General features: G+C 31.5%; 1 pseudogene; it reads left to right on the forward strand.

Annotated features, from left to right (window-relative positions):
* Nucleotides 1–7,813: 7,813 nt before the first annotated feature.
* Nucleotides 7,814–11,288, forward strand: LOC120172734 (annotated as a pseudogene).
* The last annotated feature ends 313 nt before the right edge of the window (nt 11,289–11,601 follow it).

The following is an 11,601-nucleotide window of genomic DNA, read 5'->3' on the forward strand; positions in this document are numbered from 1 at the left end:
ATTTTATGATTATGATAACAAAGCAAAACAACTCTAAAAATATTTTTAAACTTATTTCTTGTATTAAATATTAAATATAATAAAATTATTAAATAGATCAAATATATTAAATATATCAAATACTTTGTTTAGAGTGGATTTTTCAGTTTCAATTGGCCTCACTCATGATGACATGATAACATCATTAAGTTGCCCCATTACTATACCTTTATTGGGTTTTAGAGTTTTTTTTCTTTGTCAAACAAAAAACTTTACTAATTACTACATGAAGTTAATATTTTCATTTTTATATTTATTTTAATGTTGATGTTCAAAGTTTATAAATATCTTTTAATAATATTATTTTAAATTTAAATATGTTTGAGTTATCGATTTTATTCAAATTTGAGCTAATTTATTCCACTTGTTGACATTTATTCCCTATTAAAATAGCCCCACATATACAATTAATGAATTTTAATGATATATATCACCTACATACTTTTACATCCAAGGACCAATATTAATATAGATTTTTAATATTTGTATATATACATATATATATTTAAATATTTGAATAACAGTTAATCAAAAAATATTTGAATAACAAAAATTAGTATAGGTTTGATAAAAAAGAATTAAGTTTAATTTTAGTATGGTTTGCATAGTTATTGTTGTAAATTAGGAGGACTTGAATTTGAGTGTGTGCAAATCATATTCCAAAATTTAAATTCCACAATTGTTACCTACCAAATTGTATGGAATTTTGTAACCCTGTGGTTTTCATTCATTTGCAATTATCATATGATGGCCCTACAACTTCCAACCTATACAACTATTCTTTTATTTTATTTGATGTTTGAAGCTTGGACCATAATTTGCTGGCATCATTATTCTTTCTAAGATGAATACTACCTTGCTTATAAATGCCACCACCTTGAATTTCACGGGCACTTAGGATTATATACATTGTTCAAAATGAAGGAAAAAATTGAAAATTCCTAGTTTCAAAATCCAAAATTGAGATCATGGTGGGACTTAAACTCCAAGACCTCCTTTTTCTTTTTGGATGTGGGGTTATTGTCTCTCACCTCTCTAAGGCGTGATATTCACTCCATTTAATCTTGTGACACTCTCTTCACGGACCTTCATCACGGTTGATCACATGTCACGGGATCATTTCCCTCTTCTAAAAATATGTTTGATAGGATGTATAACGCTATCGTTTTTTAATTTGAGGATCTTACTTTTCTTTTCTGATGTAAGATTAATGTATCTCACCTCTCTAAAGTATGATACACGAGTTATCTTTATATATATATATACAATGAAAGATATTTGAAGGCGTGTATTGTTGTTTTTTCTCGGTGGCACATGGAGTTTGAATGCAAATGGTTATCAATTGAGAGAGGCTATTCATATGAAAGGACAACTCAATTAGTGCTAAGTACATTCTTTCCTACCCTAGCTAGCTTTAATTACAATAACATTGAGTTTATAGCCTTTGTGTAAGAAATGGGACATTGAGTGTATAGGGGGGAAACAGGGTTTAACGTCCCTCAACTAAAAAAATTACTTAGTTTTATTTTTATATAAAAAAATTGACCCCAAACATTGTCATTATCAATAATCGAGAGAAGCATATCAAAGTTCTGTTCTTTTTAATAAAATTCATCTAATCCTCTTATTGTATCACATGGTACTTTCTTATCGTGTTTTGATTGGCGATGTCAACCCATGGACTATAAATGATAATAATTTGAGTACTGGAGCGATAAAAATGGATAATTTAGGGGGCTAAATATGAATTTAACACTCAAAATTTTTATTAGGTTGTGAAATAATTCTCTTATGTCATTGGTCTAAGAAAAAAACATGCTATCCAATGTTGTGTTTCTCACTTTAGTTAAACAAGAAATGGGTGGCATCAATCCGAGTCATGTCAAAGAGATTGCATGCCATGGATTTTCAGCCCTTCCTTTTGCTACGAATCTACGAGTCTATTACGATGAAGGAAATGCACTTTTTTTTATTCTTTTGGCGGGGTTTATGTCTGTCTAGAAACATCCATTGTCCCTGTTTTTGCTTTCAAGGCAATGTGGATGGCACTTTGGTTGGTTGGAAAACATGCTCCTAAAACATGTCTCTTTTGCTCTCCATGTCATCCCATTTCTCCATTGCCGCTTTATATCCCAAACTTATGTGTTTAATAAGAGTATGTTTAAGTCTTTCACGTTGTAAGAGAATCATCGGAAGATCGTATCTTTTAAACTCGATTGGCAAACTCAAATAATTTTAAGTCGAAATGGATGAAGCACTAAATTTAATTTGATCCAACTTAAATTGATTTGATCTAAAACTAACCTGATCCCCTCCCTTGACATGTCTAATTTTGATTTATAGCTTGAAGCTATGTTGCTTTGACTAATGTGAGTGTAAGGTAAAAATGTGTATAGAACACAAATATATTTAAATTTTCGAAGTTTTTTCACGTATTTAGGAGACGTAAGAATTAAATATATGTTGGATATAAATTTTTTAAATGTACATCCAAAGTGATTTACATATATCCTATCCACCACTAAATTATTTGCTTTGCCTTTTGAACAATTAATTTATTGCCATTTCCCCCTTGTAGCTTTAACAGTAAAGCTCTCGAAAGAACATGTAGTGCTGGGGAATTTGGATGATAGAAAATTTTGGGAGGTCCTTATGGAACTTTTGTTAGCTGCCCCATATTTTTTAAGGTCAAAGGACCATCAAAAAGAAAGAATATGTGTCAAAGGTCTTTAGTATTAAATTTCATCTTGATTTAATCTAAAAAGTTTGTGGTATGACCTATTTAGTAGAAGAAACAAATTTGAGGGAAAAATATGGGGTTTCTGGTGGATGAGGAAGCTCTCGGACCAAAACCCGACACTAATCCTAAAAGGAAGTGTGGGGGCAAAGTTCCAACGGTACGAACTTTGTATCGCATCCGATCCATACAATAATATATATATTTTTTTTGTTAGCTTTTGACTAAAAGTAGGTATTTGTATCAAAGAATATACCTTATAATATTATATTTTTGTCTCATCAAGTAATTAACTCTATAAATAGATAATATAGATTAGGGTTATGAATAGTTTAAATCTTAGAATTTATATGAGATCTTGTAGCCACAAATCCTTGTATTGTTAATATTAGAGCAAATTTCTCTATTTTATCTGTATTTTTTTTAAAAATGTTTCATGTAAAACTTATATTTATTTTAGAACGCGATCAATTATTTATTATTATCGTCCGTATAATGTAATAACATCCGAATGTATAGTTATTGAGCAAGTATTGTACTAAACAATTTGCTAAAGGTTTGGTCGGTAATTCAAACAACGATACTTGACCTGAATATTATATGATCACCCGTCACTCAAAGTGATTTGAATTTAAGAGATTTCTCTCTATCTAATTTTAAGGGTAAAAGTTGCACTCTATTTAATCTAATTCGACAAGGACAGAGTCAAGATTCTAGTTCAAATGAGTAAAGTATAATAAACAATAAAAAATAAGAGGGGAAAAATAAAAATAAATCTAAACTTAAAGGTCTAAATGGGTAATTATCCCTGTATATTTTTTAATAATAAAATTATGGAGTGCAATGACTCTTGGGACTATATATAACTCCTTCCCTGTGACTCAGTATATATATAATTACATTTTTATTATAAAAATAAGAATTTAATTAAAAATATAAAAATAGAAATTACAATTATCTTTAAATATATTAGATTAATTATGTTAATTTCTCAGATTGGATCATGAATTTTTCACTCTCAATACAAACTCAACCCAACCCGACATTATACATAAAAGCCCTAACTTGGACTTGAATTGGAAAAAACCTCCTTATAAAATCGGGTTACATCGAATTAAAACTCATGGAATATTAATCTCATGCCCATATCTCATCATCCGTCAACTATAATAAACAATTCCTATATATTTTTGGATCTTGTTGTAAACTAAATAATGGGTTCTTTGAAACGATTCAATAATTGAATCTCCGCATTGTAAAATGACAACACACACATTTTTTTCTGGTTAGAAAAAGAAATCTGTAGAGGCAAAGACTGTTGCATCTCCATCTTTCAGACGAAATTTTTTTTATAAAAAAATTCAAAACGGTGCTATGGGTTGGTTTCGAATAGTTATGTTGTACATCAATCTTAATATACGATTAAGAAAATGCGCTACCAGAAATATTAATATTTTTTTAACATTTTCGGTAAAGCACTACATAAAACATTATTTTTTTCTATCGAAAATGTTAATTTTACTATCTAATTTCTGATAGAAAAAAACAGCATTTTAAATAGCGTCCAATATTAATATTTCTGATAAAAAATAATATTTTAAATAACGTTTTATAAAAAATGTTAAACATTATAAGTAACGTACAATATTAATATTTTTTTTATAAAAAATATTATTTTATGTAATATTTTATCAAAAATATTAAAAATATTAAATTTTTTGATAACATCCTTCTTTAATAATATATTAAAGAGGTTGTACCTAGATATCTCGACTCTATCATCTGTCATGTCTGCTTTGCGCGAAAATTGCAGCTGATTTTGGAACTTGATCTTTTCGCTGCTAAGATCATCTCCCTCATCTGTCATTCCAAAGAATGTTTCTTTTTAAAAACAATCAATTTTATCTCAATTACTACTTACTATAATACTGAAAATAAAAAACACTATAGGGCAAAAATTATCAAAATATTTTTTTTTTGAAATATTCTATTTTTTATAAGTTTAAATATATAAAAATATTAATATTATTTTTTAAAAAATTTAATGACACCCTAAAAATGTAACTAGTTAAACCTAAAAATCTCTTAGAAGAGGAGAACATTTATTTTATCATTAAGACTACTTGATGAATCAATTTTTAATTTTAAATTGATGGTTTAACCGGAATATGACCATCATCTTATTTCTATTTATATTTAACCTTATAGTTTCATCTTGACTTTGGTCTTGTTCAATAATCCAACCTCAAAATCAGATTGATCTAAACTTGAAATAATCTACGCCCGAAAAACTCAATCTTAAAACCTAAATAATCAAATCTAAAACAAATTGAGTCTAAAAGGACTAAACCCCAAAGTTAACCCAAAATCAATTTGACTAACCTAATTATTAAATCTAATCATATACACTAGCCCATGGTTCCAAGATTTTGAAATAGGGAGGAAAAGTTGAAATAAAGGTGAGATTACAGATAATGAAGAGACCCCAAGCTTGTCAAAGGGAATGTAGTAAAATGAAGTGGATTGATCATGCTTCCCATGATTATAAGTCAACTTAATTATACAAAAATTCAATGTTTTTAACCGATGTGGGAGAATCCTACTCATCATTAAAAGTGTTACATTAGGGCCCATGATTTGGTGGTATATAATATAAAGATTTCTGGACTTGGAATCATCATTACTATGAACATTGGTTCCTTATTCCTTTCTTTTCATTTCAGGGGTATTTTAATAGTATTTTTAAACAATATTTTTGGTCTAAGGTAGGGAAAAGGAAGAAGGTGGTGCAAAAAGGAGGGTCCCTTGCCAGAGGATACAAAATTGTTAACTCCTTATTTGGAGGGCTATATGACCCAATGAAATTAGGTATGCAATCGGTTGGTTCCTAACCCCAAAATTTTATTTTTTTTTGAAAGTTCTATTTAACCAACCATCAAGGGAAAAAGTACTGATATTAAGCTTATTGTAGCTTTATAATTATAAATAATCTAATTTAACATGATAATTAAATACCCTGATTTGATTTTTTATAAAAAGGTGACCACTTCAAAAACTAATAGAATTAATGTCATGCTAATAGAAAGATCAAAATAAAATAATATCGATAATTTGAGGATTGATATAAATGTTAAAATTTAGCGATCAATTTAGAATGCGAGTGAGACTGATATATAATGCTTTAAAGTCTAGGGAATAATTTAGAATATAGGCCATAGATTAGGAACCTTTATGCAGTTAACTCTTGTTTGAGCAAGTTTGGGCCACTTGTAAATATAATAGGCCCAATTACATACTTTCTAGTTTAGGCCATAGCCCAATTTTGAAACTCAAAACCCAAAATAAAGGGTGAAATCGTAATTGTATAGACAAAGGTATACTTTTATTCAACTTCAGAAGAAAAACTGAAGGCGGTTTCTTATGCGGTGTGGCCCACCAAAACAACTGAATGCCAATTTCCTAAAGTACCCCTAACATCCGTCGATTTTTATAACAAAAGCCTTCGTTTGGATCACAGAATATAATATTACTTTTGTGAATAAGATTATCGGAATATAATATTACTCTAAAATATTGTATTACCCTACTTGATTTGTTTAGCAGTAATACAATATTACAATGTTTAGTTAAAGAATATAATATTACTTGGATGCGTATTTTACTAAATTATCTTTATGATATATATTTTCTAACAAGTAAAACTTAATATTAAATATTTAAATGAAAATTTATAAAAATATTTTAATTGTTATTACTTGGTAATGATCATTTTCGTGAATCAAACATGATAATACAATTTCGGAAAAAATCATTTCCCTTAGGGGATGTTTAGTTCACAGAAAAGATTATTGCCAAGAAAAATAATCTTTTACGGAATCGTATTCCCATGTTTGATTCACATAAAAGATTATTATCATGTAATAACTTATTACTAATAGTATTATTTTTTTGTTAAATTGGTGGAATGAAATTACTTCCAAATTCTTAGGTAATGGATACTATAGGCACAATTACCCCTAAAATAATGAATTATTTTCATATGAATCCTTCTCAATTTTTTTTCTTCGCGTTTGACTCAAAACTAAGAACTTAATAATAGTATACAAAAAGTTTAATTTAGTAAAATATTAATAAATTTGAGTAGTAGTTATTTCATATTTTTAATATTTGTATATTAATCATTTTGTGATTTTATGATGTGAAAATGTTATTATTGTAAAATTGTAATTATTTAAAATAATATTTAATTTTAAGTTATTAAAAAGTAGAACTTGAACATTGAAAAATAATATTTTTGTCTATATGAGACCACAGTATTAATTTTATATTATATTATGTTTTAGACAAATAAATATGATACTTACGAAAATTATTTAAATATAACTTTAATATACTAATTATATTAATTATATATTTAATATATTTTTTTATTTAAACTTGGATAGTGTAACAATTGAAATATTTTTATATATTTTTATTTAAATATTTATAATTTAGTATTAAAGTTTAACTTATGAAAAAACATATATCAGAAGAATAATTCAGTAAAACATGCATCAAAGTAATCTTATATTCATCCAACCAAACAATATAATCTTATATTTATGCTAAACAAACTAAACAAAATAATACAATATTATCAGAGTAATGTTACATTCCAATAATCTTATTTCTAAAGATAATCTTATATTTCATGAACCAAACACACTCTTAATACCATACGCACTCTTAATACCATACGCAGTGTTATTATTTGGTAATAATCTTTCTACGCAAACACACCCTTATTACCATACTTACGAAGTTGAAGGGTTAGAATGTCATTGACATCAACAGACCAGGCCCCACTTAAACAAGAACAACCGAAGTCAAAACGACACCGATAAGATAAAAACCCTCACCGCTTTGAAGCGGGAAAAGAAGGGAAGTAACGGTCATTTCGTAGAAAGAACATCGAAAAAATGTATGTTTTTTGCAGTTGGGCGGGTGGTAACACTAAAGGCGAAAAAATGGAAAAAATCCCCCAAAAGATGGAGGATGAAAAAGAGCAACCGCCAAGACTCGTCGACGGCGGGGAGAAGCGGTTCTGGAAGCGGTGGGGACGAGTTGGAGCTTATTGTGGCGGTGTTGGTGGGAGTAATACTAGAGTGAAAGGGCCATGGTCGCCGGAGGAAGACACGGTGTTGAGTCGGTTGGTTGAGAAGTTCAGGGCCAGGAATTGGAGTTTGATCGCGCGAGGAATTCCGGGTCGGTCTGGGAAATCCTGTTGGCTTCGTTGATGTAACCAGCTTGACCCTCGCCTTAAGCACAAACCTTTTACCGGTATTTTTTTTGTTATTCGATTAGATTTTTGTTGTTCTAAAATGCGTAGTTGTTATTTTCTGTGTTTCTGTTGGTTGGAATGTTGGAAGTCAAGTCGATGTCTGTTTTTTCTTCTTTGGGTTTTTTAGATAGCGAAAAAGATTGTGTTTTTCTTTTTGTTTTACATTTGGATTAGTGTAGATTCATCTGATGATGTTTGGGTTTTAATTGGTTTTGAAAAATGCTGCAACCTTAGTTTTGTTGGAGTTTTCCTCTGTTTCCTAATGTTCCAAACTTAGTACTCTGTTTGTTGCGTTGTGTTGCAAAGGTTGTATCTTTATTTTTTTTTTGAGATAGAAGTAAGTTCTGGTGTGTGATAGCTTTCAGTGCTTAGTGGAAACCGGTGTCTTATCAACTAGAATTAGTTCGGGACATTGGTGTCTATATGTGGGACGTTGCATTCTTCGTTGAACTCGATTGTTGTTCTTGTCTTGTTTGAAGGTATTTTGAGTTCAACTGCAATTCCTTTTCCTTCTTATGCGCAATGCACGTATTTGGGATTCATTGGAAGTGAGTTGAAGCTGAAATGATCACTTTCACCCCTATTCGCACGAAAGAATGTTCAGGGCTATTAAGGGTAATATGTACATTTAGGAGATAAGTTTTGTTTTGTTTGTAAATTATTTCCGGATAGTATTTTGTGTGGTATGCTTAGAACAATGCATATTTGCCTAGTTGATCTTTGCGAGAGAGTAAGTAAAAATCATTGCATAGAGCAAAAATATTTGATTCTGGAGTTGGGATTATTTTGCTTGGCTGTTGAACTTTAGGGAACACTGTAATATCAATGTCAGATTATTGAATCTGTTTCTTGGTCCAGTCGTATAATGTTTGTTGTCAAAGATGTATGAAGTTTTAAATTTCAAACTAAAAAAATGGTTGTCCCTTGTTCCCATATGTGATGGGAGTAAGGGGAGGTAAGATAGTAGGCTACCCAACACTAGGTTGAGAGCAACTTCCGTAGAGACCTCCAAATTATGAAATACCCTCCATGAGACTCAATCCCATGACCTCAAGGTTAAGAATCTTATGCTCTACCAACTGAGCTGGATGGTCATTTCTTTTAAATTTCAAACTGTTGTATGCAAATCTTTTCAAGGGATTGTGGTGTCTCTCCTTTTCATTTTCATTTTTTCCACTGGTGATGCATCTGAGTTAGTCTTTGCATCACGAAACTTGAGTTTCTTTTCGAGGTGAGCCGGAGGACTCGATTTTGTTTTCTTTATGCTGCTGAGAAAATATGTCGAACGAATGAATATTTTCTTATATGGGAACTCACCGGAAAAATCTATTATGCAAACCTCTGCAGATGAAGAGGACCGAATCATAATTTCAGCTCACGCAATCCATGGCAACAAATGGGCTTCAATAGCGAAGCTTTTGCCGGGTAGAACTGATAATGCAATTAAGAACCATTGGAATTCTATGTTACGTCATCGATGCATGGAACTAGGTAGGTTTAAACCTGGACCAGCCGACACAATGGAAGATGACAGCCTTGATAGAACGAAAGCTTCCTCAGAAGAAACACTTTCAGTTGGAGATAAATACCCCTTCAAGCCTTTAGAAGGAAGAGATGTGGTGATGGACGGTAGACCGAACTCTCAGGAAGACAAACCTTCGACACCAGAGGATCAAAATTGTCGTCGAGTCAGAGGACCATCCTACCCTTTGTCGTCCAGTTGCACGTGTTAGTGTATTCAGCCATTATAACGCTCCTAGCAATTCTAAAACTGAATCTGGAATGACGAGTAGAATCCCAATGCAAGGGCCTTTGGCTCAATCATACATGCCAAACCAGGGGAGTCAGGAAAATCCTGGAAGATGTTTGCTGTGAACCCGTCATTCCCTTGCGATGTGGATTCAGTTGCTGCTCAACTACTTGTGGGATTCATTCTCAAAGTTCATTGTTGGGGCCGAAGTTCATCGACTACTAGGAGCCCCTATGTTTTCTAGTCACTAATTAATCTCCATAGCAACCGATTTGAACAATATTGCATGGATAAAGAGTGGTCTGGAGAACAACTGCGTTCGGATACCAAGCTGTGCAACAACAAGCCAGAGAATGTCTCAAGGAGATACTCCTCATACAAAGAGTGACCTTATGGGCTTCGACGATGGACAGAGCAAGTTAACAGGCATATCAACTGAATTTTTTCCGTCACAGATGCCTAAAAAAACGTGTACGATGCGATCCGAAGTGGAGGGCTTGAGCTAAAGAATTATGGTTATATATAGAATGAGTGATCATTCTGTTCTTAGATATTTTTAATGATGTTTCATATTGAAGGGTTTAGGGTATAGAATGATATTGGTTTTTTCTGATCTTGTGGCAAAGATGTTGGATATCAAACTCAATTATTGAGTAAGAAAAACGTGGCAAAGATATTTTAAAGAATTGTGTAGAAAGCTTGTAGGTGGCAACAATCAGAACCATAAACAATAGTGGTGCCTACCGAAGAGTTTCACTACATCAAGCAATGTTTGGAGATTAGTGGGCAGCATGGAAATATCTAACAATTTAAGTCGGTTTATTACAACTATATATATATATATATATATGTATGGAAGCTATATGAAAAATACAAGTGAGAAGTGAGGAAAAATAAGTGAGTAACGAGTGAGAAAAAATTAGAGAATTGTAAGAAAGCTTAGTAAAGCTATAAGTGTTTTGTAAACTAGCAGAAGCTAGTATTGTAATATTGAGAGTGTCATGTTGTAACGTATTTTGTTTCATGTAAATAAAAAATTCGAGTGTTATAAATTATCGTGAGCCCATCTACGCTTCCAACAAGTGTCCTCAGAGCCTGGTTCGAGTTCAACATGGTGGAGAAGATGACCAACATGATTCAACCACAAATCCTAAGATTGAAAAAGATGAATTACGGAAATTGGAGCATTCAAATGAAGGCGTTACTAGGCTCCCAAGATTGTTGGGATATCATCGAGGATGGTTACACCGAGCCTGAAAATGCAGCAGCAGAAGCAGGTCTGGCCAATGAAGAAAAGAAGGTATTGAAGGAATCCCGGAAAAAAGACAAAAGAGCGTTGTTCTTTAGTTTTCAAGGAGTAGATGAATCTACCTTTGAAAAAAATTCTGATGCGAAGACCGCAAAACAAGCGTGAGAGATTTTGCAAAAATCTCTACAAGGTGCCGAAAAAGTAAAAAATGTACGCTTACAAACTCTCAGAGCTGAGTTTGAGATGTTAAAAATAAAAAATACAGAAAACATCGATGATTATATTAGCTGTGTGAAAGCAGTCGTAAATGAAATGAAAAGAAATGGCGAATCACTCGATGATGTTAGAGTGATGGAAAAAATTTTACGGTCATTAACAAGAAAATTCGATTACGTGGTGGTGGCAATTGAAGAATCGAAAGATTTATCCCAAATTTCGATCGATGAGCTTGTGGGTTCACTTCAAGCCCATGAGCAGAAAATGAAACAAAATGAAGATTCAGA

This window comes from Hibiscus syriacus, unplaced genomic scaffold, assembly GCF_006381635.1.
Source record: "Hibiscus syriacus cultivar Baekdansim isolate YM2019G1 unplaced genomic scaffold, ASM638163v2 tig00111877_pilon, whole genome shotgun sequence".
Classification (NCBI taxonomy): Eukaryota; Viridiplantae; Streptophyta; class Magnoliopsida; order Malvales; family Malvaceae; genus Hibiscus; species Hibiscus syriacus.